At 32.4% G+C, this 11,401-nt stretch overlaps 1 long non-coding RNA gene across 1 annotated transcript in view; it reads right to left on the reverse strand.

Annotated features, from left to right (window-relative positions):
* Positions 1 to 10,730, reverse strand: part of LOC130010861 (uncharacterized) — a 32,507-nt gene extending 21,777 nt beyond the window's left edge. The window contains exon 1 of the long non-coding RNA XR_008786159.1: positions 10,464 to 10,730. This is a non-coding gene — a long non-coding RNA (uncharacterized LOC130010861). The remainder of the gene's footprint in view (positions 1 to 10,463) is intronic.
* Positions 10,731 to 11,401: the final 671 nt, after the last annotated feature.

Below are 11,401 nucleotides of genomic sequence, written 5' to 3' on the forward strand. Positions count from 1 at the left end.
GATGAACAAATGGTCATGTCTTTGCACTAAAATTTGTATGAGGTTGACCACCAAAATTTTGAGATACACAAACTTGAAGAAGCATACTAAAAACATGTAACTAGTTTCCGTACATATCGCCGTAGCTAACCTGATAACCCTCTTATCCTTCTGCCTCAAAATCATGAATATTTACCAAAACCTGGCAGAAAATGTTAATTCAAACCCTCTTCATCCATTCTAGACCAAAAAATCAACACAAATGGGCATGCAAAAGGGGAGAAAAGAGAGAGAGAGAGAATTGCTATAAATAGACGAACTACAATTCGTGGGTACCGAGATGATGAAATTTAATGGTGGTCTGCCTCCTATATGGTTTTATAAGTTCATATATCATCAAAATTCTTTTCTTTATAGCTTCACATTTATTTTTGCAACATTATTATAATACAGAATCAGAAAAAAATAATTACTGCAGAAATGGTGACCCTTTAAAGTTATGTAGTGTTTTGTATACCGGATTGCAGCTCAGGTCCATGGGCCTTTTGTTCTAGAATTGAAGATTCTTTCTTAATTTTATCGAAATGTGAGTTCTGTGAAAAGATTTAAAGAGTTTCAGACAAGTCACATCAAAAATATTCAAAATATTGGAATATTTTTCAAAAATTGACTTTCTTTTACCTTTTTCTACAAAATGGTCCATTTTTGACACTTTGTATGCCTCAAAATGCTAATATTTCCCTATTTCTGGGAAAGTCTGAGATGAAAAGCATTTATTTCTAGAAACCTTGGCCGGTATACAGGAAGACAAGCTGCAAATTTGTTGCATTGAAGGTAACTGTAAGGAACTATAGTGAAACCTGTAAGCCCACCCCCTAAAAACGTTGGTGTGGTAACAAATCCCACTTGTGTCCACATAAGTAATACTGTTGATGGAATATGGCTAAAAGCCATGTTCTTCTATCCCTGGCTTATATACATACATATAAACACAGTTTGTTATAAGAAGTATGAATTATTTATTAAAATATGGATTGATAAATGTAAAATAAATGCTGTATTTAGGTGACAACCAGCCACTCTAATAAAAGGGTCGCAAAGCACTATTTTTTTTTTAAAAAATGGGAATATTTCAGTTTTTAAAATACTTTAACAATCAGAGGTATCCTTGAAATTACATAGTGTAAATATTATGTGGAAGCAAGTTGTTTTAATCTTTACATCAATGTCCTGACAAAATGAGATGGAAAAAGGGAGTTCTGACATAATTCAAAGCATAAAAGGGGTATGAAAAGACTATTAATTAATATTTTATTGCCCTGTAAGCGCCACATTTTCAAAGATCACCACAAATAATAGATTTACATTCAAAATGTAAAACATTAAGCTGCAAAAAACACATCTACAACATATCCATTTTGGGGTGTGGACTCATTTGGAAGAAATGTCATAGGATTACATGTTTGACCATAAACAAAAAGTCTTAGAAATCCTTGAAATCTTATATGTAACTATTTGTTTGTGTCAAATAAAATGCTCGGTTACAATTCAAGCACAAAATCAGATTACTGCTAATTTGGAGTCAACAAATGTTCAATTGAATATCCAAATATCATCTTCAAGAAAAGGGGTGGGGTGGGGAGGGTGAGCCAGTCTAAATGAAATGAAGACAGAGAAATTTCCCTGCAAACACATAGAGTTTACTTTCTCGAGAAGGGAAATGCAACAATTTCAGGTTTTGAAAGATTAAAATTGTGTTAAGCCTGAGGAAAACAGCAGCAAAATGCAGTTCACTCATGTTTTGAAAATTCTAACACACCTAAGCAGAACATAATTAGACTAAATTTCTTAATTTTTAAATTTTTGACAAACACATGAATACTTTTTCAATATCTGACAAACACATGGATCCTTGCCAAGTTATTTAACAATGAAAATAAAGACATGCAAGACATTTTGGTTCATTTTACAACAGATGAATAATTAAAATTTTGACAGCAATATTGGGGGTAATCTGAAGAATTTCAGACAATTTATCATGATTTTTAGGCAAAATTGAGTGAAATTATGATACTTTCTTCCCGTCTAAAAATTATAATGCAGAAAAAGTAAAAATCATACATTAAAATATTTTCCACTAATTTTGAAAAGTAAATAAACACTGAAAATCACAAAATTTTGACTAAAATCAAAATTTCCCCTCCCAAATTTGTCAAATATTTTTGAAATTTTACCATTTCACATTTTTTACTATCAAAATGCCATATATCACATTTTCTGACAATTTGGAGATCATATCATCAAATTTAGGCCTTTCATCCACTGTCAGGTTGTTTTCATATAGGAGGCAGACCACCATTAATTCCCCATTGACTTCAATGTTAATTCTGGCCTCTTTGCCCACCTCCAACTTTTCCCCAAATTTTCGTTGGGCTGAATGCTTTCCACTACAGACAGATGAACAAATGGTCATGTCTTTGCACTAAAATTTGTATGAGGTTGACCACCAAAATTTTGAGATACACAAACTTGAAGAAGCATACTAAAAACATGTAACTAGTTTCCGTACATATCGCCGTAGCTAACCTGATAACCCTCTTATCCTTCTGCCTCAAAATCATGAATATTTACCAAAACCTGGCAGAAAATGTTAATTCAAACCCTCTTCATCCATTCTAGACCAAAAAATCAACACAAATGGGCATGCAAAAGGGGAGAAAAGAGAGAGAGAGAGAATTGCTATAAATAGACGAACTACAATTCGTGGGTACCGAGATGATGAAATTTAATGGTGGTCTGCCTCCTATATGGTTTTATAAGTTCATATATCATCAAAATTCTTTTCTTTATAGCTTCACATTTATTTTTGCAACATTATTATAATACAGAATCAGAAAAAAATAATTACTGCAGAAATGGTGACCCTTTAAAGTTATGTAGTGTTTTGTATACCGGATTGCAGCTCAGGTCCATGGGCCTTTTGTTCTAGAATTGAAGATTCTTTCTTAATTTTATCGAAATGTGAGTTCTGTGAAAAGATTTAAAGAGTTTCAGACAAGTCACATCAAAAATATTCAAAATATTGGAATATTTTTCAAAAATTGACTTTCTTTTACCTTTTTCTACAAAATGGTCCATTTTTGACACTTTGTATGCCTCAAAATGCTAATATTTCCCTATTTCTGGGAAAGTCTGAGATGAAAAGCATTTATTTCTAGAAACCTTGGCCGGTATACAGGAAGACAAGCTGCAAATTTGTTGCATTGAAGGTAACTGTAAGGAACTATAGTGAAACCTGTAAGCCCACCCCCTAAAAACGTTGGTGTGGTAACAAATCCCACTTGTGTCCACATAAGTAATACTGTTGATGGAATATGGCTAAAAGCCATGTTCTTCTATCCCTGGCTTATATACATACATATAAACACAGTTTGTTATAAGAAGTATGAATTATTTATTAAAATATGGATTGATAAATGTAAAATAAATGCTGTATTTAGGTGACAACCAGCCACTCTAATAAAAGGGTCGCAAAGCACTATTTTTTTTTTAAAAAATGGGAATATTTCAGTTTTTAAAATACTTTAACAATCAGAGGTATCCTTGAAATTACATAGTGTAAATATTATGTGGAAGCAAGTTGTTTTAATCTTTACATCAATGTCCTGACAAAATGAGATGGAAAAAGGGAGTTCTGACATAATTCAAAGCATAAAAGGGGTATGAAAAGACTATTAATTAATATTTTATTGCCCTGTAAGCGCCACATTTTCAAAGATCACCACAAATAATAGATTTACATTCAAAATGTAAAACATTAAGCTGCAAAAAACACATCTACAACATATCCATTTTGGGGTGTGGACTCATTTGGAAGAAATGTCATAGGATTACATGTTTGACCATAAACAAAAAGTCTTAGAAATCCTTGAAATCTTATATGTAACTATTTGTTTGTGTCAAATAAAATGCTCGGTTACAATTCAAGCACAAAATCAGATTACTGCTAATTTGGAGTCAACAAATGTTCAATTGAATATCCAAATATCATCTTCAAGAAAAGGGGTGGGGTGGGGAGGGTGAGCCAGTCTAAATGAAATGAAGACAGAGAAATTTCCCTGCAAACACATAGAGTTTACTTTCTCGAGAAGGGAAATGCAACAATTTCAGGTTTTGAAAGATTAAAATTGTGTTAAGCCTGAGGAAAACAGCAGCAAAATGCAGTTCACTCATGTTTTGAAAATTCTAACACACCTAAGCAGAACATAATTAGACTAAATTTCTTAATTTTTAAATTTTTGACAAACACATGAATACTTTTTCAATATCTGACAAACACATGGATCCTTGCCAAGTTATTTAACAATGAAAATAAAGACATGCAAGACATTTTGGTTCATTTTACAACAGATGAATAATTAAAATTTTGACAGCAATATTGGGGGTAATCTGAAGAATTTCAGACAATTTATCATGATTTTTAGGCAAAATTGAGTGAAATTATGATACTTTCTTCCCGTCTAAAAATTATAATGCAGAAAAAGTAAAAATCATACATTAAAATATTTTCCACTAATTTTGAAAAGTAAATAAACACTGAAAATCACAAAATTTTGACTAAAATCAAAATTTCCCCTCCCAAATTTGTCAAATATTTTTGAAATTTTACCATTTCACATTTTTTACTATCAAAATGCCATATATCACATTTTCTGACAATTTGGAGATCATATCATCAAATTTAGGCCTTTCATCCACTGTCAGGTTGTTTTCATATAGGAGGCAGACCACCATTAATTCCCCATTGACTTCAATGTTAATTCTGGCCTCTTTGCCCACCTCCAACTTTTCCCCAAATTTTCGTTGGGCTGAATGCTTTCCACTACAGACAGATGAACAAATGGTCATGTCTTTGCACTAAAATTTGTATGAGGTTGACCACCAAAATTTTGAGATACACAAACTTGAAGAAGCATACTAAAAACATGTAACTAGTTTCCGTACATATCGCCGTAGCTAACCTGATAACCCTCTTATCCTTCTGCCTCAAAATCATGAATATTTACCAAAACCTGGCAGAAAATGTTAATTCAAACCCTCTTCATCCATTCTAGACCAAAAAATCAACACAAATGGGCATGCAAAAGGGGAGAAAAGAGAGAGAGAGAGAATTGCTATAAATAGACGAACTACAATTCGTGGGTACCGAGATGATGAAATTTAATGGTGGTCTGCCTCCTATATGGTTTTATAAGTTCATATATCATCAAAATTCTTTTCTTTATAGCTTCACATTTATTTTTGCAACATTATTATAATACAGAATCAGAAAAAAATAATTACTGCAGAAATGGTGACCCTTTAAAGTTATGTAGTGTTTTGTATACCGGATTGCAGCTCAGGTCCATGGGCCTTTTGTTCTAGAATTGAAGATTCTTTCTTAATTTTATCGAAATGTGAGTTCTGTGAAAAGATTTAAAGAGTTTCAGACAAGTCACATCAAAAATATTCAAAATATTGGAATATTTTTCAAAAATTGACTTTCTTTTACCTTTTTCTACAAAATGGTCCATTTTTGACACTTTGTATGCCTCAAAATGCTAATATTTCCCTATTTCTGGGAAAGTCTGAGATGAAAAGCATTTATTTCTAGAAACCTTGGCCGGTATACAGGAAGACAAGCTGCAAATTTGTTGCATTGAAGGTAACTGTAAGGAACTATAGTGAAACCTGTAAGCCCACCCCCTAAAAACGTTGGTGTGGTAACAAATCCCACTTGTGTCCACATAAGTAATACTGTTGATGGAATATGGCTAAAAGCCATGTTCTTCTATCCCTGGCTTATATACATACATATAAACACAGTTTGTTATAAGAAGTATGAATTATTTATTAAAATATGGATTGATAAATGTAAAATAAATGCTGTAATTAGGTGACAACCAGCCACTCTAATAAAAGGGTCGCAAAGCACTATTTTTTTTTTAAAAAATGGGAATATTTCAGTTTTTAAAATACTTTAACAATCAGAGGTATCCTTGAAATTACATAGTGTAAATATTATGTGGAAGCAAGTTGTTTTAATCTTTACATCAATGTCCTGACAAAATGAGATGGAAAAAGGGAGTTCTGACATAATTCAAAGCATAAAAGGGGTATGAAAAGACTATTAATTAATATTTTATTGCCCTGTAAGCGCCACATTTTCAAAGATCACCACAAATAATAGATTTACATTCAAAATGTAAAACATTAAGCTGCAAAAAACACATCTACAACATATCCATTTTGGGGTGTGGACTCATTTGGAAGAAATGTCATAGGATTACATGTTTGACCATAAACAAAAAGTCTTAGAAATCCTTGAAATCTTATATGTAACTATTTGTTTGTGTCAAATAAAATGCTCGGTTACAATTCAAGCACAAAATCAGATTACTGCTAATTTGGAGTCAACAAATGTTCAATTGAATATCCAAATATCATCTTCAAGAAAAGGGGTGGGGTGGGGAGGGTGAGCCAGTCTAAATGAAATGAAGACAGAGAAATTTCCCTGCAAACACATAGAGTTTACTTTCTCGAGAAGGGAAATGCAACAATTTCAGGTTTTGAAAGATTAAAATTGTGTTAAGCCTGAGGAAAACAGCAGCAAAATGCAGTTCACTCATGTTTTGAAAATTCTAACACACCTAAGCAGAACATAATTAGACTAAATTTCTTAATTTTTAAATTTTTGACAAACACATGAATACTTTTTCAATATCTGACAAACACATGGATCCTTGCCAAGTTATTTAACAATGAAAATAAAGACATGCAAGACATTTTGGTTCATTTTACAACAGATGAATAATTAAAATTTTGACAGCAATATTGGGGGTAATCTGAAGAATTTCAGACAATTTATCATGATTTTTAGGCAAAATTGAGTGAAATTATGATACTTTCTTCCCGTCTAAAAATTATAATGCAGAAAAAGTAAAAATCATACATTAAAATATTTTCCACTAATTTTGAAAAGTAAATAAACACTGAAAATCACAAAATTTTGACTAAAATCAAAATTTCCCCTCCCAAATTTGTCAAATATTTTTGAAATTTTACCATTTCACATTTTTTACTATCAAAATGCCATATATCACATTTTCTGACAATTTGGAGATCATATCATCAAATTTAGGCCTTTCATCCACTGTCAGGTTGTTTTCATATAGGAGGCAGACCACCATTAATTCCCCATTGACTTCAATGTTAATTCTGGCCTCTTTGCCCACCTCCAACTTTTCCCCAAATTTTCGTTGGGCTGAATGCTTTCCACTACAGACAGATGAACAAATGGTCATGTCTTTGCACTAAAATTTGTATGAGGTTGACCACCAAAATTTTGAGATACACAAACTTGAAGAAGCATACTAAAAACATGTAACTAGTTTCCGTACATATCGCCGTAGCTAACCTGATAACCCTCTTATCCTTCTGCCTCAAAATCATGAATATTTACCAAAACCTGGCAGAAAATGTTAATTCAAACCCTCTTCATCCATTCTAGACCAAAAAATCAACACAAATGGGCATGCAAAAGGGGAGAAAAGAGAGAGAGAGAGAATTGCTATAAATAGACGAACTACAATTCGTGGGTACCGAGATGATGAAATTTAATGGTGGTCTGCCTCCTATATGGTTTTATAAGTTCATATATCATCAAAATTCTTTTCTTTATAGCTTCACATTTATTTTTGCAACATTATTATAATACAGAATCAGAAAAAAATAATTACTGCAGAAATGGTGACCCTTTAAAGTTATGTAGTGTTTTGTATACCGGATTGCAGCTCAGGTCCATGGGCCTTTTGTTCTAGAATTGAAGATTCTTTCTTAATTTTATCGAAATGTGAGTTCTGTGAAAAGATTTAAAGAGTTTCAGACAAGTCACATCAAAAATATTCAAAATATTGGAATATTTTTCAAAAATTGACTTTCTTTTACCTTTTTCTACAAAATGGTCCATTTTTGACACTTTGTATGCCTCAAAATGCTAATATTTCCCTATTTCTGGGAAAGTCTGAGATGAAAAGCATTTATTTCTAGAAACCTTGGCCGGTATACAGGAAGACAAGCTGCAAATTTGTTGCATTGAAGGTAACTGTAAGGAACTATAGTGAAACCTGTAAGCCCACCCCCTAAAAACGTTGGTGTGGTAACAAATCCCACTTGTGTCCACATAAGTAATACTGTTGATGGAATATGGCTAAAAGCCATGTTCTTCTATCCCTGGCTTATATACATACATATAAACACAGTTTGTTATAAGAAGTATGAATTATTTATTAAAATATGGATTGATAAATGTAAAATAAATGCTGTATTTAGGTGACAACCAGCCACTCTAATAAAAGGGTCGCAAAGCACTATTTTTTTTTTAAAAAATGGGAATATTTCAGTTTTTAAAATACTTTAACAATCAGAGGTATCCTTGAAATTACATAGTGTAAATATTATGTGGAAGCAAGTTGTTTTAATCTTTACATCAATGTCCTGACAAAATGAGATGGAAAAAGGGAGTTCTGACATAATTCAAAGCATAAAAGGGGTATGAAAAGACTATTAATTAATATTTTATTGCCCTGTAAGCGCCACATTTTCAAAGATCACCACAAATAATAGATTTACATTCAAAATGTAAAACATTAAGCTGCAAAAAACACATCTACAACATATCCATTTTGGGGTGTGGACTCATTTGGAAGAAATGTCATAGGATTACATGTTTGACCATAAACAAAAAGTCTTAGAAATCCTTGAAATCTTATATGTAACTATTTGTTTGTGTCAAATAAAATGCTCGGTTACAATTCAAGCACAAAATCAGATTACTGCTAATTTGGAGTCAACAAATGTTCAATTGAATATCCAAATATCATCTTCAAGAAAAGGGGTGGGGTGGGGAGGGTGAGCCAGTCTAAATGAAATGAAGACAGAGAAATTTCCCTGCAAACACATAGAGTTTACTTTCTCGAGAAGGGAAATGCAACAATTTCAGGTTTTGAAAGATTAAAATTGTGTTAAGCCTGAGGAAAACAGCAGCAAAATGCAGTTCACTCATGTTTTGAAAATTCTAACACACCTAAGCAGAACATAATTAGACTAAATTTCTTAATTTTTAAATTTTTGACAAACACATGAATACTTTTTCAATATCTGACAAACACATGGATCCTTGCCAAGTTATTTAACAATGAAAATAAAGACATGCAAGACATTTTGGTTCATTTTACAACAGATGAATAATTAAAATTTTGACAGCAATATTGGGGGTAATCTGAAGAATTTCAGACAATTTATCATGATTTTTAGGCAAAATTGAGTGAAATTATGATACTTTCTTCCCGTCTAAAAATTATAATGCAGAAAAAGTAAAAATCATACATTAAAATATTTTCCACTAATTTTGAAAAGTAAATAAACACTGAAAATCACAAAATTTTGACTAAAATCAAAATTTCCCCTCCCAAATTTGTCAAATATTTTTGAAATTTTACCATTTCACATTTTTTACTATCAAAATGCCATATATCACATTTTCTGACAATTTGGAGATCATATCATCAAATTTAGGCCTTTCATCCACTGTCAGGTTGTTTTCATATAGGAGGCAGACCACCATTAATTCCCCATTGACTTCAATGTTAATTCTGGCCTCTTTGCCCACCTCCAACTTTTCCCCAAATTTTCGTTGGGCTGAATGCTTTCCACTACAGACAGATGAACAAATGGTCATGTCTTTGCACTAAAATTTGTATGAGGTTGACCACCAAAATTTTGAGATACACAAACTTGAAGAAGCATACTAAAAACATGTAACTAGTTTCCGTACATATCGCCGTAGCTAACCTGATAACCCTCTTATCCTTCTGCCTCAAAATCATGAATATTTACCAAAACCTGGCAGAAAATGTTAATTCAAACCCTCTTCATCCATTCTAGACCAAAAAATCAACACAAATGGGCATGCAAAAGGGGAGAAAAGAGAGAGAGAGAGAGAGAGAATTGCTATAAATAGACGAACTACAATTCGTGGGTACCAAGATGATGAAATTTAATGGTGGTCTGCCTCCTGACTCCTTTATTAGGGTTGTCTTTCTTGCTTTTATCTTCCATTTATTTACGTTTTTGTTGTCTCAGAGATGGACTATTATTTTAAAAAAAAGTTGAAAATCGTAAAGTTTAGGAAATGTTAATCATATAATGATGAAAAAAAAATAAGAGCATATGATAATAAAAATGTGTTTGAAATTGAAGGCTCTATAATTAGCCTATAATTAAGGTATCAGTATGGAACGGATCGTAATCGTACGGTATGTATTCACTACGGTCAGACTGATATTTAGGAACGTAAAGTTATCAGTCTGGAACGATCGTAATCGTGCGGTATTCACTAAGGTCATACTGATATTTAGGAACGTAAAGAAGACCATTTTACTAACCGTCTCCATTTTAAGAAAGAGCAGATATAAATATATGATAATATCGACAGAATCTCCACACGAATCTTTAATTTAGTAGAAGAAGAGCAAGTTGATCATTGTCGCCATATTTGACCTATTTCTCTATTGGTTGTATATGCATTAAGGCGTGGATCTAACCAACCCGAGTAGCTCATTATTGAGCCGAGAGATTTATGAAATGAAATTGGGGTTTAATGACCCGCATTCCTTCACTATTCAGGCTAATGAACACTAGTCATTGTCGAGACTAATGATTTTTATCGCCGCTGTTGATCAATATATATATTAAATAATAGCCCGAATTCAAGTATACCAAAAGTTAAAGAAATATAACCAGTTTTTGAGCCATTCAGATATGACTGCCAAAATTGTAATCAGCGCGCATGTTTTTTTAGGCTAAAGTCTAACCATAAAACTTAGTGTCCATACATAATAAATATTTTATTCCATTAATCAATTCCATTCCGCCATTGGTTTGTCTTAAACTCGTCATTTGTGTTCATGGGCATCAGGGTCGAGATGGCAACGTTATATGTTTTATTCGTCTAATTTACTATAAAACATCATTCGGTTTGCCTCACGGGTTAACGGCATATTAATAGCTTTATTCACTGAGATGGTTCCTTTACTTATAGTTTATTTTTCGAATTGCTTTTTGTATTTTTTTAAATGGAAATATTTAGCACCTTCTTGTTAAACCGTTGAAAGATTTAAAGTTTGGATTAATGTTAAGAGAGTGTGGGTCAAAGATGCCGCTGGCAGAGTGTGTATAGGGTGTTAAAGTTTAAAAGTTATTCCCTACAAGGTGGTTCTACGGTTCTTACCATAGAATTCAGCTGTGAAATAACACAGTTTCTTTCATTATGTGTACAACAATAAAACTAGTTCAATTGCAAGTTGTCTAAACCACGGTGCTG

Source organism: Patella vulgata, chromosome 2 (genome assembly GCF_932274485.2).
Source record: "Patella vulgata chromosome 2, xgPatVulg1.2, whole genome shotgun sequence".
NCBI lineage: Eukaryota > Metazoa > Mollusca > Gastropoda > Patellidae > Patella > Patella vulgata.